The sequence below is a fragment of the Pseudorca crassidens genome, chromosome 4 (assembly GCF_039906515.1).
Source record: "Pseudorca crassidens isolate mPseCra1 chromosome 4, mPseCra1.hap1, whole genome shotgun sequence".
NCBI lineage: Eukaryota > Metazoa > Chordata > Mammalia > Artiodactyla > Delphinidae > Pseudorca > Pseudorca crassidens.
In genome coordinates this window covers 20,385,814-20,403,213 of record NC_090299.1, presented here as the reverse complement: position 1 = coordinate 20,403,213, position 17,400 = coordinate 20,385,814, and the positions used below count along the sequence as shown (strand labels likewise).

The following is a 17,400-nucleotide window of genomic DNA, read 5'->3' as shown; positions in this document are numbered from 1 at the left end:
TGTTTTACAGGCAGGGCCACCAGAATGTGCAGGTGAGTTGGAGGTAAGAAGTGAGGAAAAGAGAGGAATCGAAGATAACACCTTGATTATAGTAACACAGGTACAATAAAATGACAAAACCTAAGTAATGAAGAGATGGAAGAAAACAGAGGGAAATGAGATGAGTCAAGCAGAATTTCCAGCTGGCATCAAATAATTTTTGAGTTGCTGCCCATCTTGATGCAGTTTTTGAAAGCTAATTCTTATACTGGATAAAGTATTAGAAAAGAGGAGAAAAGAGGAAGGTGTTCTCTTCGTGTTATGACAAACATAAAGGAGCGCAGGCCAAGGTGGGAAGTAGCAGGAGTTCAGTTGTTAGGGTGGGAAATGGGATCCGCCGGATACAGGGAAGGTGGTGAGACATACTGGGGAAAGGCAACACACACACACACACACACACACACACACACCAGTAGTTGCTTCAAAGGAAAGGATGCATGAGGTCAACTATTTTGTCAAAATTTCTGGTAAGGGGTTGTTTGTGGTAAGTGCGCAGGAAACGAAGAAAGACAGATACAGAAGTTATGAAGAAAATTTGACAAGAAACCATTGCCATTTGGCATATATGATCAGACCCCTTTATAAGCTATGTCCCAATGGATAGGCTAGATAAAACTTATGAACTTTCTGATGAAGCCACACCTGCCAAATGTCACGTAGCAGAGGCTCCCAGGCACTTTTCTGGCAAGCAGCACCACGAGAGGAATCCCAAGACAGAGGGATAATATGACAAGGAGGTTGACGACACAGGCGTGGGCAAGGGAGAGGCAGGCCGTGAGCTCACCAACAGGCAGGAAAAAGCAGCAGAGAAAGCAAAGATGTGACCTCGGCAGGGTCATTAGGACAGACGCCAGGCTCTGAAAGATAAGAGTCTAAGGGAGAAAAATTAGCAATCATTTCAGATATTTTGTAATACACAAATTAAGTGTTCACTAAATATTGATTGACCGATGGGCCAAACTGAATAATCACTACATCTTCTGAAATGAGACCATTACTGGTTTTGTGTGTTAGTGACACCAAGGATAAAACTAAAAGACAAAAGCAAAATACTGTAGCAGGAACAAAAGATTCTAAAAAGTGATCAAGCTCATCACTCATCCATCAGCAACAACCCTGACTATTTATGTCCTTTCCATCTATCTCAGGGCAGACGTACTACCTTCTCAAAGGAACTTCAAAATCTAAAAGGCTTTTTTAGTTCTATTTACCCTACTAACAAAATCAGGTACTTAAATTATTCAAGTTCAAAGATAGTCCTGTTCTCAGGACAAACCTGGTTTTAAAACTTGCTTTGGGGGCTTCCCTGGTGGCAGAGTGGTTAAGAATCCGCCTGCCAATGCAGGGGACACGGGTTAGAGCCCTGGTCCGGAAAGATCCCACATGCTGCGGAGCAACTAAGCCTGTGTGCCACAACTACTGAGCCTGCACTCTAGAGTCCACGAGCCACAACTACTGAGCCCATGTGCCACAACTACTGAATCCCGCCCACCTAGAGCCTGTGCTCTGCAACAAGAGAAGCCACTGCAATGAGAAGCCCGCGCACCGCAACGAAGAGTAGCCCCCGCTCGCCGCAACTAGAGAAAGCCCACGCGCAGCAACAAAGACCCAACGTAGCCAAATATAAATAAATAAAATAAATAAATTAAAAAGAAAAAAGCTTGCTTTGGTAGTTCTGCCAGCTATGTCTGCTGAACACATGGGCTGCATCTTCCATAAGTTTTGATCAAAGAAATGTTTTATAACAGAGCTTCTAGTGATGTAATAAAAAGCGGTACTCATCCACAAGGCAATGAGAACAGAAAGTTTTTTTAGGACAGCAAGCATGATGGAAATGCAGATCTCATTGGCTGATCCAACAAACAGTTTGGGGCACTTACTCTGTACCAGGCACCGCTTGATATCTAGAAATACAGTAGTGAACAAGATGTGTGCATGAGGTTCTCATGCTTGCAAAGCTTACACTTCGGCGGGTAAGAGAGAGATGATGAATAAGTAAATAACTACACATACTGATTCCAGAGAGCAGTAGCACCATGACGAAAATGAAACTGGTGACGAGGCTGGAGGGGAGCCACAGAGAGGGGCAAGCTGGGGGACAGCGTGATTCTAGGCTGAGTGGTCAGGGAGGACCTCTCTGAGGAAGTGACATTTCAGCAGGGACTTGAATGGAGAAAATAAGCCATGGCGAGACACAGAATGTTGGGACTAGAAGGGATCTTTTACAGATGAGGAAACTGAGGAAGACAGAGGGGAAGGACCTATTTCATCTCCTGGGCTTCACATCCGGGAATCTGCCTCACCTGTGCATTAACTTCAACCCTCAGCACCCAAGAGGCTTTGCCTCCACACTGGCAAGCCTTGGGGACCAGAAGACAGGCACTGAGGACCGTGACAATCACATCAGGTGGGGGACAACTGGCCAATGTTAAACCCAGGGTGTGCTAGGAAGGGTGACACCAAATATTGTTAAGGCCCCTTAGCAGATAAAAGAGGGATTGAAGCCCTCTGGCTAGCCCAGCTAGTCTCAGTGGTTGGCACGGCATTATAGGGAAGGACATTGGGACTCAGTAAAATAAGGATTTATCTGATAAAGCCATTAAACTGAAGGGCGAAGGCGCAGTTTAAAAAGGAGGAGGTGTTCTGACAGAGGAAGGATGCTGCCTGACTTTCCCCAGGGAGATTCTTAATAGGATTGCAGTGGGGTGGTGTTTACTTAGATGGTCTGTTATCTGAGCTCTCTCTGTACACCGTCAGTAAATGAGCTAGTGTTTATTAAGTGCCTATTGTAAGTTCCCTGGGGACATCAGAGGCGGATAAGGCAGAATCACAGTCCTCCAGCGAAACCAGAGACTTTGATTCTTCTGTACTTTATCTCACTTGAATTATAGCTATTTTTATATTTTTTCTTGTCCCTAAAAAAAAGCTCTTCACGAGGCTTACATAACATGAATTTACTCAAGAAAGTGCCCCGTAGACCAAGATTACTTTTTTACTCTTTATATCCCCTGCATAGACTTTTTTAGTTCTTGCATAAAATAGGCACTAAATAAATATTTGCTTAATTATACTGTTTTCAAGAAGCTTATAGGAAGAGGAAGGTAATCAGAAATGTCTCCCATCAGAAAAATCCCTAAATGTTCTGAACTGTGCAAGGCAGTTGGGGGTGGTTATTGGCCAAACCCTCAAGGCTGATTGCTAGCTCCAGACCCATCTTCCTTCCTTTCCCAGGCACCCAACCCTCAACGGTGTGGAGTGGCTCAAGGCTGGCCTCGCCAAGCCAAACTCAGGAGTCAGGCTCGAATCTGAACCTGGGTTCCTTCCTCTGTCGAAACCCCTGGGTACCACTGCCACTGTGGGCAGATGAAGTAAGCGGAACTGCTCTGAGCCTTGGTTTCCATGTTTGTTGTCTGAAAGGGCACAGTAGCTCCTGGTGAGGCTGCTGAAGGGCTACCTTGACATCAGTGCACATCAGTATTACCTCAGCAGCCCGGTCCTGCCAGCAGCTAAACTAGAACCTCAACGTTATCTGATATTTTGATCCCCGTGTCCCGTTACCCATCAAGTCCTGATGATCTCCCTGCTGCATCTTCTCTCAAAGTTGCTCTCTCTCCTCTAACCAAACGGCCAACGCCTCAAATTGTCCACTTACTGCATCTCCCCTGACTGTTCTCATACTCATTTCCTGCATCTTTGCTCAATCGTGCCGCACAGCACTGTACTGTCCCCTTTCTAAATGGAATCTGTTTCACTCTTCTGCTTAAAAAAAGTCAGAGGCTTCCCTTGAAGTACAGAATGAAGGGCATGCATGCGAGGTCCTTTAGGCCCCTCCTCACTCTACAAACTCACTTCCTACAACTTCCCCGCACTCTGTTCACATTCCCAGCTCGCGGAGGAGCTCCCGCCTCCTTTGCCAGGATACCACTGCCCCCTCTCTGGTGGCAAAATCCCACTCATTCTTCAAGACTCCAGCATCTACAGCCACAGAGAAATTTAGTTGTGCACTAAATGTTCCACGCTCATACTTCTATTGCAAACCATTTTGAATTCTCTGTACGTATTCTTGACACCCCCCCCAGGGTGGCAAGGACACATGCTCTCTCTCTACAACAGTGATATGCTGATCACGGAACCCAACCCCTAGCAGATGCCCATGATGTTTCATGAGTGTGTAACGAATAAAGGGAAATGAAAATAATAAAATTGACTGTTGTTGCTGATTTATGGAATCTGCTTCACAAGAGATAATACAAGCTAAATAGGAAATAAGTTACGGATGCTTTTGACAATTTTATGGGCGCTAAACTTATAATAGTTACTGTGTGAAACCTAAAAAGTTGGGAAGAATATCTTTAATCTTTTGAGGTGGACATCACAGACATCTGCTGGTGTGGCTGCCACAGACAGATGGTGTGTGCTAGGCAGTGCCGGGACTTCGTATAAGGATGCATTTCTTTTGCCCTTAAGAACACAAGAATGTCCTGGTAAGAATAACATAGTGCATTACTCAGGAAGGCCTCTGTCTTCTGTAAACACGTAAAATATGTTTGGTTGGGATACATTCTGATTAGAGAATAGGAGTGGTACAGACTAGTGCTTCTGAAACCTTATTATGCACACAAATCACCCAGCCTCCCTGGTAACATGCAGACTCTGATTCCAAAGGTCTGGGGTTGGCCCTGAGACTCATCCTTTCGAACAAGCTCCCTGGAGATGCAGGTGCTGATATTTCAGGGACGGTACTTTGAGTAGCTCTGACTCTTCCAATCCTATTAATCTGGTAAGATCAGCACTATGATTTTCATCTCCAAGATTTTCACTGTTTGAACTTTCTGATTTCTAATTTTCATTCATTACCAAAGTTTAACATTTTAAACATCTATTTAGGGAGAAGCATGGGTGAAATAGAGGTTGTCCACATCCTCTCTTCCTCTTACCTTGAGAACTATTATTATATCCACACAATTTCTCAGCTTTCTCTTTTCTCTACCTCCTTTAAATTAAAAAAAAGAATGACAGGCAGGTTTATTGCCTTTGAGGAATATGTCTAGGTTCATCTTAAAGCCCAATAATGGACAAGTGGACCATTTACCATTTGGGAAATTGTGAGAAGGTTCAAAGTTATTCCAAAGTTTCTAATTTGTTCATATAGTGATACATACTGGAGTTGGCAAATACAGTCCTAGTAAATAAATGCTATCAAGAAGAAATTATTTATTATTACCATAGAATAATAAATATCATAGACTAGGAAGGGGTGTGGTTCCATGGACCCAATCCCATATTTTCCCAAATATCTGATGGTCCTAAAGCTTTACTCCTTCCTCTCCCCTGGCAGTTGTTTTGATATGACAGCATTAAAGCTTGTCTGCTTCCAAAGAGGATTTAAAGGGGTCTCCGGTGCCAAAGCCCAGGACGAGATCAAAACAGCGATTTAGAAATAACTGTACTCACGATAACGTAATCGAAAGAGAGATGAGTGAGCTAGATATACCAGGGACCTTAAAGAGTCAAAATGGTTTAACCCTAGATTATTCTTATTTCCAGAAAAAAGGAGGGCATGCGAGTATGTTGTTCTTGTAAAAAGAAATAAGTTAAAGTTTTCAAACTGTTTGGCCTTAAAATCCAAGGCCAAAAACAAACTATAAACTTAGAGCCATGTCTTTGGACAGATGAGGTAATATTCTCCAAGGACACTGGTTCCTGACAATTTAGTAATTTAGAGATTCTCTCCTGTCTTTCTCTGTCTCACCCTCCTGTCTCCTGTCTCAGTGTCTCAGGTGACTATTCCCACATCTTGGGTTCCTATCAATTCAGGATTGAATATTTTTACAAAAACTTGAATATAATTTTTGGTTTGTTCTTTATTCTTATCCATTCTCCCCCTGTCATGTAATTTTTATGTATGTATTAATTTATTTATTCAAGTTTGGGGACAGTTAAAAGGCTGCCAAAATTTCTATTTAAAATAGAAAACAATCACTGGACTGAGAGTAAGAAGATCTGGGTTGGAGAAGTTCTGACCAAATAATTATCGGCTTTCGTTCTTGGAGCAAGTCTCAATCTCTTTGAGTCTCAGTTTCCTCATCTAAAAAATGAAGACAATTATTCCCAGGATTGTTATAAGATTAAAAAATCGTAGACATGAATGCTCTTTTGAAAGTAAAGAAGGCTCTATTTATTTACAAATACTATAATCCAGCTACCCAACTAGTTGCAAAATTGTATTCAATGGCAAAAGATACAGGTTTTGACTCGCTCTTAAAACAAGATATGAGATATGAGAGGGAGTTTCAGCATCAGATTATTCTACCTTTATTTACCTAATCTATCAGGTAAAAGGTTAGGTTCCTATTTAATAAGAGACTGACTAGAAACACGGAGGAAAGGCCAAGATGTTGGGTTTTTAAAAACAACCACACAGACAGTAGAAACTCTTAATATTCTTTTTGTTATCCTTGGTATGCCTTCTCTGAGGACATCAGTACTGTTTAATAAAAACAAAGCTGGATTAAAACTGATTCAAAGGTGAGTGTGCGCCAGCTTTTTAGGCACTAGATCCAGCAAAGGATTTAAGATGCATGTGCTGAGATTAGAGAGTTGAGGGTTAGGCTCAGTCCCTGCGATGTTCTGCATTATTATTCCTGGATTAAGAGATGATTGAAGAACAGGACAGTCAAAAGGCAGACGATGTGGACTGATCTCACAGTCACTTTTAATAAAGAGTCTATAGCAAATTATGATGAAATAATACAAACATATAAGCCTGAAACAATTAGCGAGATGACAAATCACAAAACACTGACCCAATATGGGTATTCAGACCCACAATTACTTCATTCCTTTCCTCCCCGAAAAGTAAGAGGTATAGGTAGGTGTGGTTTTTATTCTTATTAAAAACTTTTTAAGGGAAACATTGAGGAAAGGCTGCAGCTGGTGAGTGTTGGGGGTCAACAGTGTTCAGTGCTCATTACAAGACAGAACCTGCCAAGAGAAAAGATGTTTCCAAACTGCCTCTTTGTGGTCGTTGCTTTGTAAGTGTGAATAAACTTTAAATGTAGAGACATTTTTTCAATTATAGACTGAATCTGGTGGCTGAAGTGTTAATATGGGGGTGTGTATAAATACTTTCATTGTCTGAACTTACTTATTCCTCACTGTGTTTTAAAGGGCTTTAAACTTTTTGGATATTTGGAATATCTTATCATATATGTCTATAATAGCTCTCATTATTCCATTGAAAAATAAAATTTCATCCAAGTTTTTGGGAAATCACTGTTTAAAACAATCTTAGCACTGAACTAACTTGAAATCTTACCTCTCAAAAATGTCACATTATTAATGGAATAACTGTAGTGTGAATTACTATTAATTACTACTAATTACTATTAATTACTACTAATTTTAAAAGGGATTCTGTAGCTTATTGATTTTTCAGTACTATACCTGCCACATATACTTGGAATATGTGTCAAAATCATAGGTTATATGCCTCTAATACATTTATAACTCAATTTTAATCCCTAATTTTCTTATTAGTCTCCACTTTCTGAGGAAAATGTTTTATTGTTTCCTTTTCCAGACAACTTGTCTGTAAAGTATGTTAAAGACTCTGTCTGTTATACACACACACTTACACACAGACACACACACACACACATCAGATGCAACCAATAGCGTATCTTAGGGCATTTTAACACCAAGGGTTGGATGGCTGGTCGGTGAGACCATAAGAGGAAGGCTGAAGAAAGGAAAAGAGATTTGCCTTCAAGAATTGATTCCATGGCTATATGTAGATTTAATAAAGCAAAGTGATGAACTACTTTGCCTTTTGTGATTGGGGTAGAATCTGTGCAAACAGAGGTTGGGATTGTGGGGAGGTGGGGCAGGTTTACACCAGAACTCACACATATAGTCAGAAATCGATACCCCATTTCACTTTCAAAAATTCTCCTTATTAAAAAAAAAGTCTTTAACCTTCTAGAAGGACAGGTGTGGGGCATTGTTTTTCTATTTATCCTTGCTGGACCTTTGTGTTATTTTCAACTAGAATGTGTTTATTCTCAAAGAAAAGTTGTTTAGGCATGACCTTAAATAATGATTTAAAACTGGAAAACGTAATCATTTTCCCCTAAAAGATTCCGTAATACGTTAACTAATATCAAAACAAACAAACAAACAAACATGTAGCACATAAAAAGCTTACGATTAAAGTCTTGTGGATTTAGACTAAATTGATGATATTTTTGAATCATTATATTTAAAAAAATTCTAAGCAAATTGTGTCCTTGCAAATTAATTTGGCAATTAATCTAAATTAAAAAATTTTAGACATTTCTATCAACTTTCCTTCTAAAATCAAAGAGTTATCACTTTATTTTAAAAGTGTGTGTTTCCGTAAGTCTTTTAATCCGAAACTGAGTCTCAGATTTCTCAGGAGAAAGAGGATATAATAACTTCCTCACTGAGTTCCTGTGAAGATGAAAGAAAACAATGGATGCGGAAGCACCTTGTAAACAGTCAAGGGCTATAATATTATTAGTAAACAGAATCTTTTCCATTCACTCTGTGAAACCCAAAGCACAGAAACAACTTTAACACAGTTAATAACTAACCATACTGAAAACTAATAAAATTTCAAATAAAAATTTCAAAAGGTAACACAATATACATTTTTATGAGAGCATTAAGAAGGTTAGATAACTTTTTTTAACTCTTAAAATACTGAAATTTCAGAATATAATGGAGTATAATATCTAATTATCGATAACAGAGGACTTATGAAATGTTTGTACAAATAACTAAGAATACCCTTGAAGATAATGGTGGCTAATTTAATTGAGGGTTCTTCCAGCTACCTGTCCACCTCCTTTCAAGACCTCTGGCTCTGTAATGGGTTGTCTCCAAATCTCTTAGAATTCTGATTAAAATATATAGATATATTTCATTTACATAAAATAACTTAAGGCATTCTATACTGGAATAAGTATCATAATTAATTATAGTGGATGAAATTGTATATTTAAAATTTTTTTCTAGTTAATCTGTGGCGAGGGCTGACTTCCCGTAAAAGCTGATTAGAATGTCATTTTTACTTTGTCTTTTTACGTCATAGAAGCTGTCACCTCTGCCATGTTGTTTTTATTGTTCAATGACCATCTGATATGCTGAGAGTGCCTTTTTCAATAGATACATTGAAAATAATATTAACAAAACATTTTCCTTCTTTACACATAAAAGTAAATATAAATAAAGCATCTGATATTTTCTCCTTTCATCATAATGAGACACCGTGTGTTCTGTAATGAGGGCAAAAGGACACTCTGTTTTAGGGAATTTTGCTTTACAAGACTGACACTATTGGAAGCTGGATAGCTACTCAGTATAATTTTGGAGGCAATGGGAAACCTTTACCTCAATTGTTTAAAGAAGTATCCTGTCTCTTTCATTTTAGTTAAAGACATGTTTTTAAATCAAATATTCACTGGACCCAACCTTGCAAAAATAACCTCAAATGTCCTTTCCAATTCCTTGACATTAAGATTCTGTCTTAAATTCACACCAAAGGACAATGAAGGTGACTTCCATGATTTGTGGGACACAATGCAAGATTTCTTTTTCATAAATTAAGAATTTCAAGATGACAACAGCAGACTACTCAACTGAGCACAGGGGTTCCTCCTAACTGCAGCCCATGAAGCTGGCCCTGAGTATAACTTATACTAGAGTATAGGAAACTGAGAATCGATCACCAGAGGAAGAGACCATAGAACAGGTACATACTAAGGGTAGGTTGTCTACAGAAGGAGAGGCTAAGACAGCCCAAGATATACATCATTCCTCTCTAAAATTCTGTCTAAAACTAGCCTCATTTCAATCTGGCTTTATCTAGCCATTAACATCTTGGGAAGATGTTGGCCAATTGCAGCTTACCCTGTTTCCCATCTTGGGGATATTTTCATATTTATAGGGGACACTGAAAAACAAAATTACTTTAAAAATGAAAAATCATCTTTTTTTAGGTGGTGTTTTAGTACCATGAGAGACCATACTGACATTTGGGGCAGGGTCCCAATACCTCTTAGGCCGTCTCTCAGGAGACCCATCTGTTGGTTCATCTACTAGTACCTAATCCTGCTACTGCAATTGTTAGAGTGTTAAATTTGCATCTCCTATTTAAGAGGCAGTTTTATTTTTCCATTAAAAAGTAATATATTTTCATAGCAATTTTTTTAAAGAATTTTTTTGATGTGGAACATTTTTAAAGTCTTTATTGAATTTGTTACAATGTTGCTTCTGTTTTGTTTTGTTTTGGTTTTTTGGCTGTGAGGCATGTGGGATCTTAGCTCCCCCAGTAGGGAACGAACCTGCACCCCCCTGCATTGGAAGGCGAAGTCTTAACCACTGGACTGCCAGGGAAGTCCCTCATAGCAATTTTAGCAAATTTTGAAGGATCAGCCCTAGAACTGAGACTTGGAGAGGCCAAGAGGTAAGTGATTGCTGTCTCTTCTCAGTTGGCCAGGTGTTTTAGCCAGTACTGCTGTTTCTGATCTCTGTCACCACTGTTGGCAACAAATATCTCTTCAATTACAGGATCCAGTTACTTCTGAATCAATCTCTATTTGAAGCTTTTGATAATATCAGTGAATTTTAGTGAATGCTGTAATCTAATATGAAATTACAACATTTACTGAGTGCTATCAACATATGAACAATATTTAGATTTAAATCATGATAGATATACTAGTATTTATTATTTACCTTTAAATGTATTTTAAACAAGATAACTAAGAAGGATCAAGTACACTTATGTTCGTGTGTGTGTATGTGTGTGTGTTTGGTATGACTGATAATTTAATCAGAAACACATTTTATTACTGGAATAAAATGCATAATGTTACACTTGGCAAGGCCTATGGGCTTAGAGTACATATGACCTGAACAAAAGAGAGTAATCAAAGCCATCTCCTAGGTTCACATGCATTGCTAGGGTTTACTTTTCACGGCGATGTGCTATAAATTGTAACCATCTATACTCCAAGAGGCACCTATATTGGAGAAATTAATCCTAAATAAATCAAGCCCTTTTACATTAGATTTTTCCCTTTTAAACATAATATCTCCAAGTAACTACCACAATGTTTATCATTTTGTCAACTGTCTAGATATGGTATTATCTATCTTTGCATATAAACACTTGTTCATAGTTTCTATAACTTTAAAAATAATCATGGTAATTTCAAAAAGGTGTCACACCTCACAGATCTTTCTAATTATGGGTTCAGTTTTTACTAATTATTTTAGAAAATGATAAATTTCAGTCTTATACTTTACTTAGATCTGTGTATATAAGGACATGCCTCAGCGAACAAGATGTACTTATGATAATATTTTGTTGTTGGTAAAACACCCATTTGAATATAGCCCATATTTTTTGGCTATGTCTTTAGATTGTGGAATATAGGCTCTTTGATCACACAGCTGGAAGAAGAGGGCGTTTACCCTGATTTCATGTTAGGGAGAAGAAACACTAACAGACAAAAATCTTACGTAGTCACCATTTACTTCAGTCGGTCTCCCCTACTTGTGCTATTGTGTGAAATCATTCCAACTAGAAAACAGACACGAGTGCATAACTTGATTTTTTTGTTATTTGGTTATTATATATAAAATCTCCACACTGCAGAGGCAGTGTGTAAGAGTTCCACTCAAATGAACTGATTTTCAATCATGTGTAATCATGTTTTTTGTTGTGTTCCTTCCAAACTTTATATAACCCTGTTACTTCTAAAAATGTTTTTTCTTTTCTCATAACTATATAAAAGGCAGCAAATTCTTTCAAAAGAATAATTTAAAGAGATATTTGATAACCATATGCATTCTGCCACATTTTTCTTTTTCAAAGAAAAGATTCATTTCAGAGTTTTTACAAGTGAAACTAAAAATAAATACTTCAGAGAGATATATGAAACAGTAAATATATGTCATGTCCAAATTTGCTACAGGAAAAAATTAACAAATGAAAACCAAAAACTATTCACCAACTTACTAAAATAAATCAGTTTCCAAAGGATCCGGAACTTATTGAAGGAGTAATAACATGTAATTTTGGAAGTTTCTATACTTATAAACTTGAGGTCTGCAGACTTTAAAGTTAATTTTAAATCAAATCTAGCTTGATGAGTTCTTTAAAAAATTGACATTGTAACAGGACCCAATATCCAGCTGTTCTGTGGTCAAATCTGATTCTTCATCCCAAAGGGAAAAGTCTGCAGAAACATATTGCTAGTTTGCTTTTATTCCATACTGATCAAATGCTTCACTCTTACTTTTTAAAATGCAAAGCAAGCAATGCCTTTTTTATTTGGGGTGAATTAAAATTATATATTTCACGTGTTCCAAATATCTCAAAAGACTAAAATGTGTGGATTTGTTGGTTTGCAGTTTTTGGTAAAATACCAAAACGAAGGGGAAAGGTGCAGATATAGCATCTTTGGGTTTAAGAAGCGTGTTTAGGAAATAAGCAGCCACGAAACCACCTGCTTCCTATACTGGTTTGGGCATTGGTGGGATATAGAACAGCAAATCTCAGGTGTCATCTCAGCAGTGGCAATAGATACATAAGTCTGTACGCACAACCAAACACACACAGATTCACACTAAAAGGGTGCTGGTTTTCCCAGCAATATAATTGAATTTATGGTCAATATACCACTGTGTAATTCAATAAAATATTAGCAATTCTGTTTTTCCATGTCATACTATACGATTCTCTTTTTTTTTCTTTAACCACAATAACAACAGCAGTATTTACTTTTCTTCCTAGGTAGAAATTGACAATGTGGAAACATAACTGTGTATCCTAGGTGTCAATTTGCATTGTAATACAGTGGGAAAATAGAGCAGAATTTAGCCTAAATTCAGGACTTAAATCGCAAAGTATTTTTAAATGGGGTATTTAAATACTGGAGGACTTTAATTTTAAAAGTCTTCAAGGCACAGACTTGGTGTGACTGACTATTCAACCGTAACTTTTAAAGCTATTGCTTCTGCTAAATGATTGTGAACCAATGGGGAAGAGTAAATTACATTCTTCAGAATAATCGTTCCAAAATAAATATTTAGAGGTATTCGATATCATTTCAAGGTCAAATGAATACTCTGAATGATTCTTGCAGGTTACGCTTGCCTTTGACCCAGTACAGATCATAGGAAATGCCTTCTTTCTGGTGAATGGCTGATGGCAACTGACCCTGGCAAGTTTCATTAATACAAGGCTGCTACTACGGATGCGCTGGTGCCCAAAGCAACGCCTGACAAGAAGACAACGAACAAGTAAGTGTCAGAGAACCCTGCTTGGTTACTAGAATCAACCACATAATCATTGGGAAAACTAAGGAAGAGGGATTACAATAATTTCAATCAATGCAAATTATGTGGAATCACACTACTCCCACACTATCTGTTAGTTCAGGCACAACCGTTCCATTTCCAATATCTACTCATCTATCATAGCAAGATGCAAAATAAGTTCTGTCCTAACAATGACAACAAAAACACAGTCGGTTTTAAAATAAAAATTCTGACGTCTAGATAGACTGAATAGAAAAATGAACATAGGAAGATAACAGACAGTTTATGCTTTATTTCTACCTTTCCCCCCTTTATTTCAAATAATTTGTCGGAGCTTTACAACACATTTCCCCCACTATCACACAGAGAGCCTGGTCAGTAAATCCAAGTGAGGAAACTAAAATCTGAATCACCAGGCTCATGAAGCCGACTGAAAAAGTTGCTGCATTAAGTTATCTGAAGACTGACCCACTGTGGCTACTTCGAATGTAGCGTTCCCTCAGCATGCCATTATTCTTTACTCTTTAACATTCATACTTCACCACACGGATGTTCAATAAACCCAGGACAAATAAACTGAGGGCGGGGGCTTCCCTCATTCTTACAAGGGTATTTTTCAATTATATATTTTGCTACATTTTAAAGAGATAAAAGCTGTATCTGCAAGTGATTAAAAGATGTTTTATATTCATGGTTTCATTTCTGCTGAAATAAATGCGTAATTTAAACCACACATAATTCATACCAATTTAGGCCCATTACAGAGTTCTAGCTTCTTTTTTTATGATAGCTACTAATTAAAACAGAGTGTTACTGTCACGCTGAGCCTGTGACTTCGACATACAGGTTAATGAATAAAACAGCCTGACATAAAAATGAAAACAATGATACAGACAGAGCTGCAAGCTGTTATGTTCCCAGTGTGTGGTAAAGATTAAGTAGATTCGCTGAAGTTAAGAACTGTGCAGAGAAAAAAACTTGTAATTTCTTCTTTTCTTTTTTTTTTTAAAGGAATTAGTGAAGGATTTTTGAGAGAAATCTGAAATAGTATTAATTTCTCTAACTTCTGGGGCCCTCATTCCCAGCTCCCCATCCAAGAATTTAAACTCATCAGAGTCACTTTTAAAGGATAAATGATGGGATAGTTTAATATAATCCTGAATATAGGTTTAGATTGAAAATGGGAATTGGGACCATAATTAATTATGTTGCCAAGTTTTTTGAACTTTAAGGAGACAGATTGAGGCAAATGAGGACATTTATAAGACTGCAACCTTATAAAAGTTCATGGGTTAAAACTTTGGTAAAACGACAGTATCTTTCTGACATTGATTAATTCCATGTGCAGCATGAGTGTGAGGAATTAATACCCTTTTGGTGTTTTCACTTTCTGAAACCACTGTAATAAGAGACTGACGTAAAATTAAAACCAAATATAAACATAGTCTTCAGCCAGGGTTACGGCCTTATTATCACTCTTAATAAACGATAATGAGTAATAATAAATACTGATCGCCCTCAGTACCCTCTGCTCTGCACGCATATTTGCTCTCGCATCCATCCATCACGTCTTTCAGGATAATAACACAATTCAATCCCATCAAATCCTCAAAACCGCTCCCTCGGGAGGGATGTTTTATCTCTACTTCTGCAAGCCCAGGGAGGATTTTACTTGTTTGAAGGGGGCGGAGAATGGAGCGGGGTCCTATTTATTTCCATTGATAACTCCCCTGGTTCTCACAGGCGCTCAGGGATCGGGTGGGAGGAAGAGAGGAGGAGGTGCGGAGATTCCCTCCTTCAGAAAAGAAAAAGGGTTCAGGAAACGAGGCAGGAGGAGGAGGGGTGCGGGGGGAAGAGAGGGTAGCGTGTTCGGAGCGATCAGCAACGAAATGAATATATACACATATGTATTTTGCGTGATTTAGCGGGATCGAGGGATGAGGAATAAACATTTACAACCCAGCTAAGTTGCTAAAAAGAACTTTGTTAAAAACACACAAACAAACCAACCCAGAAACATTTTCTCAGGTTCATTTCCCGCTCAAGGTCTTGGTGGTTTCAGGGAACTGCTTTTACAGAGCAGGAGATGGACAGCGCCCCGAAGGGGACCGGGAGAGGAACCGCGACCTGACCCGAAGGACAGCTCAGCGGCAGCGCCGAGGTGCCCGCGGTGAGCTCCAGGGGCCTTGGCGACCCGCGCGGAGCGGGGGCTGGGGGCTGCGGGGAATTCTCCCGCCTCGACCTCTGGGGGCGGGAGTGTGCAGCGAGGAAGGGGTAGGAAGGGCGCACGAGGAAACGAAACAGCACCCCAAATTCAGCAGTTTGCGAAGTGCCCCCAAGAGAACAGCTGGGACCTAGAGCCAATCGTTCGGATTCCTGAGGGTCAGAGCTGCCCCGCCTGCAGTCCTGAAGGCAGCGCCAGACTCCCTCATAGACGGTGCTACGGCCGGATGCCCTGTCGCTCCAGCTGGGGCGGGAAGGAGCGTCCCCTCGGTGGCCGCTCTGCTTTCCCGGTACAAGTAGGATCGGGTCCCAGGCCACCCCGCTGAGCTCCAGGAAGTTTCTCTAACGATGCTCGCCTACCACGCAGAGGGCAAACGAGGAGCCAGAGCGGTGGGGGGTCCGCCGGGCGAGGCCGGCGAGATCCCAACGCCCCCGGGGGCTGAGCGGCTCCGGACTGCCCGCCAGGAACCTGCGCCGCCCCGCCGGCGGGCGAGCCCCGCGCGCTGTCCTGACTTCTCGCTTTTCGCCGCACACGCAGACGCGCCCTGCAAGACCCCACCAGCCCCGCAGGCTTTCTCCAGCGGCCGGCGGAGGGCATGAACCAGGGGAGGGAGGCAGCAGCCCTCCCGGCGGGCGGGCAAAGAAAGTGTCCAGGCCGAGTCGGGGATAAGGGCTCGGGGGCGGCTCCCCGGACTCCGCCGCCCCCTGGGCACCGGACCCCGTGCCCCCGGCCTATGCACTCTCTGCGTCTCCTCCCAGCACCGCTGGGGCCGCCCAGCCACGAAGCCAGCCTGGAGAACTGAGGGAGACCTGCTCCACGCCCCTCACGCCCTCGGCTCCTCGGGAGCCGGCGCCCTCGCCCTGCTGTGACCGAGAACCTAGCGGGGCCCCACCAAGTGAGGAGACGCGCGCCTCCACCCCCATCCCAGACGAGCCCTCGGGTGCGAACGCTTCTTGCGCCAGGTCTCGGGTGGCGGGCTAAGGCGTCGGACGTCGGGGGTTTTTCTCTCGCAACTTACCTTACAAAAAATGTTTTCCTGCGGGGAAGAGGAAATATCCCTTCCCGAGGTGTGATGGGGCCACGTCCCCGGCTCCGGCCAAGATGCTAAGCACCAGTACTCAGGAACCAAAGGGACTTGGGGGAGGTGGGTGGAGGAGGAAGCGGATAAAGGAGAAAAATGAAATGGGCCGAAGTGTCCCAACTTTGCGGCCGGCGCTGCAAACTTCAAAGGCGGGCGAGGGCTGGCGGCGCGCGGCCGCCGAAGTTGCTGCGAAGTGGCGCGGGGAGAAGCGCAGAACTGGGGGGATCCCGGGGCAGAGCGAGGGAGCGGCGGACGGTCCTTTTAAAAGGCAGGGAGAGTGCGGGGGCCGGGCGGCGGGAGGATGCTGCAGCTGAGAGGGGAGCCGGCGCGGGCTCCACGGGCGGCCGCTCAGGGCACCGGCTCCAGGCTGGAGCGCCGCGCGGGGAGAGCTGGGCGCACGGGGCGGCGGCGTGTGAGCGGCTCGGTTCGCTCCGCTCTCTCGCGGCTCGGAGCTGGGAGTGTGTGATCTCTCCCGAGTGTCACTGCTGAAGCCCGGAGCCGCTCCCCTCCCGCCCCACCGCTGCCCGCCCGCCCCCTCCCTCTCTGCCCGCTGCCTCCCGCTCCGTTCCTCCCTCCCTCCCGCTGCGCGCCACCGCGCGCGCGCGCGTACACACACACGCACACACACACCCTCCCCCCCCTCCCAAACGGACCCTCGCGGGCGGCGTCGCGGGGGGCGTACTCCCCTCCGTACCTCCCAGAC

General features: G+C 41.7%; 1 protein-coding gene across 1 annotated transcript in view; it reads right to left on the bottom strand.

Moving 5' to 3' along the window:
• Positions 1-17,134, bottom strand: part of NDNF (neuron derived neurotrophic factor) — a 44,572-nt gene extending 27,438 nt beyond the window's left edge. The window contains exon 1 of the mRNA XM_067735177.1: positions 16,635-17,134. The gene's annotated coding sequence lies outside the window, so the exon portion shown is untranslated. The remainder of the gene's footprint in view (positions 1-16,634) is intronic.
• Between the last annotated feature and the right edge of the window lie 266 nt (positions 17,135-17,400).